Here is a 10,676-nt window from a genome sequence, read left to right as displayed (position 1 = left end):
GCGAGCATATTTATAATATTGTGTCCTCATCCGCAAGCAACATACTTATATTAACTTAAACATGGCCAACAAAAGAGGTCACCGATTCTGAAGTTTTGGGTGACCTATCTAATTCGCTAGGACTCACGAGGTGGAGGCGTTCTCATGGCTACTAACCATCAGTTACCTTCTTCTGTCATCAACATCAATTCGGAGCTTGAAATATTGTGGGTCAACTGCGGTTTTTTTTTTCGTGGTTTTACGTGCCAAAACCAGTTCTGATTATGAGTCACGCCGTAGTGGAGGGCTCCGGATCAATTTTGACCACCTGGGCTTCTTTAACGTGCACTAAACGCAAGCACACGGGCGTTTTTGCATTTCGCCTCCATCGAAATGCGGCTGCCGCGGCCGAAATCATCTACCGTTCCGCACCTCAAGTAGTCAGACTAGGTGTCTGCTATCAACCGCCCCCCCCCCTCCCCCCCTCCGCAACAACCCAACTTTTGTGCGTAACCTCTATGATTGCTTAGATCAAATTAATCCTAAACACCCTAACGCGCGATTCCTTCTGTGTGGCTATTTCAATAACCTCAGGATTATTTGGCAAAACATAAAGACAAGAAACAGTGCTAAAACAAAGGATTTTATCGATGTATGTTTAAATGTTAACATCACCCAAATATTTAAATAACCAACACGCGTCGCACGTGAATCCTCTAACATTCTAGACTTGATCCTAACTAATATTCCTGAAAGTTTATCATCCCTTACCAATCTCCGCGAAATTAACGATCATAAAGTCTTGCATGCCACCTTCACCTTTGTGTCGGAACAACGCCAAACTTGCCAAAAAAATATTCGCTTAGACGACCGAGGTAATTACGATGCTATCAATAATTAACTGCAGGCTTTCTTTCCAAATTTTGAAACAGGCTTTCACGACCGATCTATTCAAGATAACTGGCTAACTTCCAAAACTAAAATGACTGTTGACTGAATTTATTTCCCATAACATTTCGTACCAACAATAATAACCCATGGTTCTCCAAGACTTTGAAAAAAACTTGAAAACAAGAAAAAACGCCTATTCCGCCCAGTATAATTCAATCCAAGCGTATACGCATGGAACAAGTATTATGCGGCTGGGGATAGCTATCTACAATCCTTTCGGAGCGCTAAACGCACATTTTTTTGAACAACCCTACCACGGATATTAATCAAACATCCGCGAAAATTTTGGCAAATACTAAACCCTCAACAGACATGCAATATTACTCTACATAACGCACTTGGACAAGACGCCAGTGACGTTGAATGCGCGAACATATTTAACATCGCATTCTCATCCGTTTTCACTAAAGAATTTAACATGCCACTACCTGTCGTAACTGCCTATCCGATATCACCAATGCCATCGACCACATTTTCTGCAGATGGAATCGCCTGTGTTATCGAAAACGTTAAGCTGTCATCCTCATCGGGTACTGACGAAATCACTTCCAAACTCTTAAAAAATACTCGGCAAGTCTCTGCGGCATACTTATCGCTACTATTCGCACAATCGCTTCACACAGGTAACATATACCCAGCAATTCGCAGTGGGGAAGGTCATTCCAGTCTTCAAATCAGGTAACAAAGAATCGCCTCTTAACTACCCTCCCATTTCCTTAACTAGTGTGTCATGTAAAATCAAGGAACACGTAATTTATTCTCATATAATAAATTTTTTTGACTCGAACCATTTTTTTTCATTCCTGTCAGCACGGGTTTCGTAAGGGCTTGTTCTGCGAAACGCAATTAGTCATTTTCATTCATGATCTGCACATGAAGCTTTGATTGTAACATTCAGACTGACGCAATCTTTCTGGACTTCGCTAAGGCTTTTGACAAAGTACCTCGCAAACGCTTACTACTAAAACTTTCCCTGTTAAATTTACACCCTAATGTATTACAGTGGATAAAAGAATTTTAGCACACCGCTCTCAGTTCGTCTATGTCAATAACCAACTTCTACTTCCCTCCCAGTAACATCAGGCGTCCCTCAAGGATCTTTGCTTGGTCCCCTTCTATTTTTGACTATATAAAATTGACTTACCCACGCACGTTTCCTGTAACATCCGTATGTTCGCCGATGACTGCGTTGTGTACCGAACGGTTACTAATATGTCCGATCAGTTAGCTTCTCCAAAACGACCTAACCTGTGTACAAGACTGGCGCAGCCAATGTCTCATGGAACTAAACCCTGCAAAATGCAAACACGAGTCATTTCACCGCAAGCGCAACCCCCTTTTCTTCCCTTACTTAGTCTTTGTCGTCGCAGTAGAATTAACCAGTTCTTACAAATACCTGGGCGTAACCTTGTGCGAAGACCTAACCTGGAATGCGCATGTCACAAACATCCTATCATCAGCTAACAGAACTCTTGTTTTTTTTTTTCTTTTCTTTTTTTTTTTTTAAACGGCACTTGCACCACGCACCACCAAAACTTCTTTCATACCGATCCCTGGTACTAACAAAACTTGAATACGCCTTCCCCATCTGGAGCCCTAACCAAATCTATCTGATAACTTCACTAGAATCACTACAGAATCGAGCCTATAGATCCATTAATTCGTGCTATTCATACCCTACCAGCATATCAGCTTTAAAAGCGAAGTCTGGTCTAACAAATATTGCTTGACGTCGTCAATCACCAGTATGTGCTTGTTGCATGAATTCTTTTTCAGCTCACTTCGGATTCCGCCCTACATCAGCCCTCCGGCACGCATTTCACTCCGCATTGGTCATCCCCTGCAAGTTGCTCGTCCACGTGCTCATAACACAACATTTGCTGCATCATTCTTTCCTCGCTCAGCCATAGACTGGAAGGGCCTACCACACGACGTCTACGGCCACCACCTGCTCAACTACATTTTCTGATTATATAACTACCATATTTAACCAATAACTTCTTTTTGTATATATGTATACCCACCCCTTATCATCTCTCATCTTCCGCTGCGCTCCGCATTCGCTCTTTCATCCTTCGCTGTGCTCGTTCGCTCGGTTACGAGGGACGCCGACGCTCACCGCAGGAACGGACGCCTAAGAGCTACGCTCTGACAGTATATATAAATGAAAAAAAGAGGCAATGAAAATAATCATAGTGAACATGATGATGCCACAACGGAGATTTCACTCGACATCTAACGTCTGTCTAAGCTTCTACTCAAACAACGGTCTTGAGGACGCTGTGGCATCAGTCGGCCTCCTTCTTCAGCAACTTCCATTCGCGTATCCTATTCCACATATTGTCAGCCAATCGCGGCCTGCCCAGTCGTAAAGAGCACTCACGAACGAAAAGCTTTGTGAATTCGGCCCTTCGAGACTTGCCAAGTTTTCTTGCTCTAGCTCGTTTAAAATAGATTGAAATCCATCTCTGCCAGCAAAAGTGTAAACTAAGCCAGAGAAGACGTGCGTTAATCAATGACGTCACGGCTAATTGGCGTGGGAACTTCGAGCGGCTTCGCCACTCGTCTTTCGCTGTTACCAACTTACCAACGAAGTTACCAACGTTACCAAGTTACCGGATGTTACCAAGTTACCAGGTTACCAACTTACCAACCAAGTTACCAGGGTTACCAAGTTACCGGATGTTACCAAGTTTCCAAGTCGAGGCTCGAAATGCAAATACCAGGCTGCATTGTGAGGCTTCGGAGATATTCAGCTTTTTCTCAGATTTCATGGTTCATAATATTTTGTTATTGACTGTACATCTCACATGTCAACTGAACGACGTCCATGAAACGCAAGCTCAATCCTTGCACACAGAGATAGACCCTCCTCGAAAGCTCGAGCGTCGGTCTGAGCCCAGCAGCGGTACCTGTAAGGCAGTAAACAAATTTTCGTAGATCATATACCAACGATGTATAACAAAACATCCCAAACAGTAATAATGGGCAACAACAATAATGAATAAAACAATAAAGAAACATTTTTTTTCCAAAGCCATGGTAAGAGGTGCTTTGTTGGTAATTCTGGGCAGATGATTTGCTAATGCAGCTCATCTTACTGTTTTTTTTTTCTTAACGCTTGAATTAAAATTAAATTCTGGGGTTTTTTGCGCCACTCCCTCGATTTGATTATGAAGCTCGTCGTAGTGGGGGACTCCGGATGAACACCCGGGGTTCTTTTTCGTACTGCTTATTGTTACACTACATATGTGGAACAGCGCTCCAGTGAAATAGTCGCCGCTATACGGAACAGTACCACATACCAGTCACCTTTAGCCAGAAGAACAATGTCTCGCATCTTTAACTGGAAGCGTGTCTAGGTATATGAGACGATGTTCCCCACGCGTAAATGTTGTTCCAGGTAGACGTTTGTGAAGGAATATTCCGGACAATATGTACAAGTACGGATCGACTTCCCGGATCAACTACTGCACCGAGGCGGAGTTAGAAAAGTCCAGTAAATTGAAAGGCGTTCCATATGTATTTCATTATTTTACGTTGCATTTATGACGTTGCATTTGTGTAAGTGGAAAATATCAGCAAAAAATTATTTCACGTAAAGCTGGAATCTAAGTGGGACGAGATAATAAAACTGTATAGGGCAGCGCCAGAAACAAATAGGACGTGTGGAAAGTGACCCGCTCTGCCGGGGAGTGTCGGTATTTACAAAGGTGTAGAAAACAGGAAAAAAAAACTGAAAACAAAAACAAATACAGCTAAAAGAAAGGAGCAAATCGCCGGAAGAAAGATCGAAATGCGCGAAGCGCTGTGTGAAAGAGAAAGATAGAGAGAGAGAGAGCCAGAGACCAAGAAAATACGTCCAAACGGGCGGCGATCGCTCGGGTGATAAACGGCGTTATTTATGACCACTTCAGCCAGCGTGCTGATGTCCGACAGCCGCACCACTTACTTTCACTTTATGGCCACTCCGCCGTATACATGGAGCTCCTCATGACTTATCATTAGGCTCTGGACGGTGGCAATTGCCAAAGAGGCGCTGTTCTGTCGCCTGATTATCATAAGCACACGCAAGCGCGCTTGCTTTATACTTGCGGGTGTAGACACGTTTACGCCGCCGATATGTGTGAAACCGTGGCCTGTATTAAAGAAAAAGAAGAAAGCTGGAAAAGAGTGAACAACAGCGCATGTACGCCAATCGTGCTACTCGAGTTCTGTGCACTGCGGAACGGAAGCTGAGAACTGCACGGAAACCCCGACAGGTTGCTGTTATTCATGTTGAAATTTCAGTGCGAAAAATGAACAAGGATGAAAGGGACACCTCGCGACGCAAGCGCCGACTACAGCAATGACAAGGGACATCAGTCAGTGCCTTCGTATTTAATTTTATTTTACTGCAACAGCAGTTAAGTGCTCGAAATTGGGTTCGCCTTGTCCGTTCGTCGCTCTGACGATGACCCATAACTATTTTTGTAGTCGTCAAGCCACCTGGTCATCACTTTCGTCACCATCACCGCAGGGCGAAGAAAAGAGCAGTGCAAATTCTGAAGTCGAACACGCTAACCACCGCGCGCCCTCGCACATCAACAGCGATGCGCAATTAACTGCAAGTTTTCGAGCTCACAACAGACTCTGAGAACGGTGACGCCTGTGCCTGCATTTCGGAGGCCGAACAAGCAATACGGCAGTGGACGAGCATGACGTTGTGTGCATCCGATAGATATTGTTCTTGGCAAAATGGCAGTTCGTTGACGTGAAATTTTATTACCATGCTGATTAAAACAGCGTCGGCGGCACGAGAGAGGCGCCTCAAACATGGCAAATACAGCCAACAAAGGCTATGCGTCACATCTGCGTAATTATTTCCTCTGTGCAATCGTATACAATCATTTACTGCTACAACCTTCCGTTAACGCTTTCCGCCCCTTCAATGGACTTGCTCTGTACATTCCCCCATTCTAACCACTCATAAGGAGGATTCTCGTGCCTTGCAAACCTTAAACCTTATGGGCGCGAACTACGCAGTTGCGATTGCAAATTAGTAGGGAGTTATACGGAGTAACGATAGTAGTTTTATCGGCTACATAAACTTGGACACATTCGCTTGCGCCCGGTCGTAAGACACGCATTTGGTGCCGCAGCTAAACTTCGCCTCACCCCTCCCATAACCCATGGCCTTTCGCACGACGGTGAAACGGTGAAAGCGCGCGAGTGAAAGCGCGCGAGGGACGCGCGCTTTCACTCGCACATGCAGCATACGGCGCACGGCGGCGATTTTATCGCTGTTCGTCTTCATACGGAGCCTCACGGCCACGACGACGGCGCCATCAGAAAGGCGCTTGGATTGTCCATGTACATAATTGCCATCGTAATAAAAGGCATGGCGTGCAGGCAAGAAAAGAGACAAAATATACCCAAGAAACCATCAACACAACGATAGATGCAAAAGAAAAAAATATAAACTATGAAAAATAGAGTAAGCATAGGATATAGATATTAGACATAGAACCATGGGAAAGTAGGATACGTTAGAGCCGCTACCCGCCGTTGTTGCTTAGTGGCTATGGTGTTGGGCTGCTAAGCACGAGGTCGCGGGATCAAACCCCGTCTACGGCGGTCGTATTTCGATGGGGATGAAATGCGAAAACACCCGCGTATTTAGATTTAGGTGCACGTTAAAGAACTCCGGGTGGTCCAAATTTTCCGGAGTCCCTCACTACAGCGTGCCTCATAATCAAATCGTGGTTCTGGCACGTATTACCCCATAATTTCATTTTACGTTGGAGCCGCTATCCCAAAATACTAATTTTGTTGCTCGTGAAACCATAGCTCTTTCACTATCAGCATCTAAAAAAAAAGGGAGCCGTGTTAGGATATGGTTTTAGACTGATAAAGATTCTGAAAAAAAATCACTGTTTTTAGTCGTCGCACTCAGAACAAATCCGTTCAGCATATACAATTTTTTTCCTTCACTCATTGCGCTGTTTAGAGCTACTTCTTTATACACGAAGTTGATTGTGGGGGCGAAAAACTCGCGTTTATAAGATTTGTGGATTCATTCATTCATTCATTCATTCGGTCATTCATTCGTTAGAGTAGACCCACCCAACGTGGTGGCGAGATGGCTATCACATTCTTAAGCTGATCCCGATGTCACAGGTGATCACAGCCGCGGAAACCTCAATTAGATGGAGGCTGTGTACAAAACATTCATGTGCTTGGCATTTAGGTAAACGTTGAAAAATTCTACGTGGTCTAAATTATTCCGAAGACCTTATCCCTTATCCCTTTTGCAATGAGGATGGAGTAGCCAGTAGTGAATGCTTTCATTTTTTTAGACCATCCCTGAAACGAATGACCCACAATAACAGTGCTCCAAAATCGTGTTCAGCGTATATTAGCGCAGCGCGGTAAGACGCTCGCGCATAATTAGCGAAATATTTCAAGGCTGCGGAGTTTGTACAGTTGTACGTATACCGTCGAACCTCCCTTTCGGCTCTAAGCCATACCCGCCGGGCACGAGTCCGGCTCAAAGTATACGCTCGCAGTTTGCGCCCCCCTTCGGCATGAAATTGCGACCAAAAGCGTTTATAAACCTTGTTTGGTATACACGGCCGTTTCAAGTGAACGGAAGAAAGCGCTCGCGGGCCTTTAATTAATTTCGCCGAGCGAAGCGCCTCGCTATAGGGTCTCGGCACGTAGCATGATCCGGGTAGCCAACTAACGGCGCTGGCCCCGCTTTCAGATTTAAGGAGAACACCGGCGCATAGGCGATTCGAGTGTTGCTCAGAAGCTTTTCGCGCTGTATGAGTTACGCGTGCCGGTTCTGCATACGCCGTTGCATACGCAGTTGACAATGCTGCGGAAGGCATACGCAAGTAGTGCATTCGTAGAATTCTCAAACCGCTTCTGCCACTGAGCAGTTGCTTTCTACTGAATAACTGTTTCATGTATTACAACCACAACTTGTGGATGCGAGTGTACGTCAAATCACGCGTTATTAGTGTATACCTTTGTGCTCCCAGTATGTGACGTACGCACTATGTTTTGTCCGCTGGCGCGAGCGGTGAGCTGTGGCCGCTGGTCTCGGAAATGTGCTACTCCGCTTGTTCCGTAGTAGATAGATTCAGATCTGCGAAGCCCTCCACGGTAATAATTACGTTATATTTTTAAACATGAAGATACTAGGGATAATGCTACGTTTAATTACGTGGAGCGTACCAACATCTTGCTTTAATTTGGGACGCACTAATCTGCTCGTGAATGCACGTGAAACGAAATAATAAAATGCTCGGGTTTTACGTGTCATACAACGATCTGATTACGAGGCAAGCCGTAGTGCAAGTGGGGGGAGACTCTGGAATAATTTCGCCGCCATGGATTCATTGACGTGCAGCCAATGCACGGTACACGAGCGTTTTTTTTTTTTTTTTTTGCATTCCGCCTCCATCGGAATGCGGCCACCATGGCCGAGGTCACATCGAGATCAGCAGTGAAGCGCCCTAGCTACTGGCCTACCGCGGCCCGTGAGTGCGAATGCGAGCAGGGAGTGACGTTGCTGTAACTTTCATAGGGTATGGCTCTTGCTATGTGGGAAACGTACACTTTAAACCGATATACACCCTTAAGGGTCCCTAAGGGTGCAAACCAGTCTATAACTCAGATGCTTACACCCATAAAGGGTTTAAGCATGTGAATTTTAGACAGAATGGATGCTTTCTGTCTAAACCCTTAGACGTCGACTCCTCCGACTCCTCAGGTCCGCCAGCAGTAGGCGCACGAACTCGGCGACTGTGTCATAGGCTTAACCTCGGCTGAACGCGATCGGCATCGGCTCAAACTGTGTGTGCGGATGGCGAGGGCTGAAGTTCGTGCAGCCAACAACGCAGCACCATTAAGCACCCCCCATCACTTGCCCGCGTCTACAGGGAACGCAACTTCTCGCGACAGCAACTTCTCATGCCAAGCACTAGCTCACGATCGTCGACTCCTCCGCGCTCTCGTCGCTGTCGTCTGCATGACCCCGGCATGCTCCCCGTCGAACATCCCTGACGTCGCTCACAATGTGGCCTGTAACTGAGGGGGAGGTAAGGTAGCGTGTTCGAGGAAGTTAATAAATTCATTTGTAAAAAATCTGTGCAATTCTCAAACCTGCTGCGGCCAGAAACAGAGCCAAGGCAGAGCCGACGGCAGTGCGAAAGCGGAAGGAAAAGCGTGCGCCGAATTGCAAACGTGATGATCGTCGACGCTCGTCGCAATGGTCCTTATTGACGACACTGACAACGGCAGATTAGCTCGCAATGCTGGGCTCGATTTCAGCGATTTAGGCTCCGATGAGCGTGACATACTGCTGAGGGCTCGCGCTGCCGGCGTCGTTGTGTACTACGACGGCGGCCTCGACACCGGATTTTCCGAGCGCGAAAGCCGCGAGGACTCTGGCAATGCGACGTCAGGTGAGGAAGCTGGTCACCGTCAGGCGTGCCGTCGCGCGGACCGTTTGGGCATCCTGTGCCATCACCTGGGCGCGGCATTCTATGCTGCTTGCAATTTCAAGTGCGAGTTTAGCGAGCCAGTAACACCAGCGCAGCACTAGGCGATAACGGAACTACTGAAACTTGAAAGCGCGGAGACGAGCGAAAACGAAACCTGTACACTACCCATGTCGTTATCAAGGGCAATGCCAAAATATTATTTTTTTTCTAAGAATCTAATAGAAGTAGACAAGTAGAATTTTCTTCCATCTTATATTTCAACGAAGTGATCTTTTTTATCCGTGTGGTTGAGTATTAGCGACATAAATTTTTTGAAGAGTGCCTTCGTCATCGGGTAAGTATACCTAAATGTCCCTGGGGAGTCTCTTATCGTGTCTTGCATTTACCTCAATTTCTCGATTACTAAAGCTCTGTTCGCGATTATATTGACGCCTTAGATGGTCTAAAGCATTACTCTATCACTTTAGCTTGACTTTTTATTTGCCTTTAGTGTGCCTTTAACAATATGTAATTTTTCTCGTTATAAGTTCTGCCTTTGGCTTTTGATACTCAGAAAGTGAGGCTTGCCTTACTGAGTTTCTTATTTCCTCTTCTTTCTTGTTTTTCTTTTTTTTTTCGCCGAACGTGTCTATACACGTTCGGTTGGGTGATATTCAACGACGATACGTCATTCTCATCGTGGGGCGAAATTAATATTCACTACAGCAGACCCACCATAGTCACAGCTTCGCTGGCTTCCATCTTCACAGTAGTGGAAGGGTTTCGAATTTTTTCCATCATGATAGCTTGCTCTTCGAGACGCTGTGTTAGACTACGAAGCCTTCGGGATCGGCCCACATTAAGACACTGTATTATGCTGCTCTGCCTACGAAGTTGGCTCACATTTCTCGTGCGATGAATACCTGCCTAGTGGATAGATCAATAAAAGCAAGAAATAAGCGCTTTATACGACCCAACGAAAAAAATTTGCCGCGTATCTGCGCGCTTCGCTGCAAATGTCGTCGAAAGACGATAGTCTTCTGCCGGCCGTACTACATGAGTGCTGGTCTGATCCGCGGCCACCCGTGATGCTGTTCTCGTACCATTTCCGTCCTGGCATGAAGGTTTGTTTGAACAGATTTATTTTACCGCATTATTTCATCAAGCGGCCATTTATGTTTTGCCCTGCCTCAGACAGCGCTTCCTTTATGTTGAATCGGCCGCATCTGGCTGGCATTGATAAAATTGAGGAGGCGCTGCATGAGACATGGACGC

The sequence above is a fragment of the Dermacentor silvarum genome, chromosome 3 (assembly GCF_013339745.2).
Source record: "Dermacentor silvarum isolate Dsil-2018 chromosome 3, BIME_Dsil_1.4, whole genome shotgun sequence".
NCBI classification, from domain to species: domain Eukaryota; kingdom Metazoa; phylum Arthropoda; class Arachnida; order Ixodida; family Ixodidae; genus Dermacentor; species Dermacentor silvarum.
Note: the sequence above shows the minus strand (reverse complement) of the source record.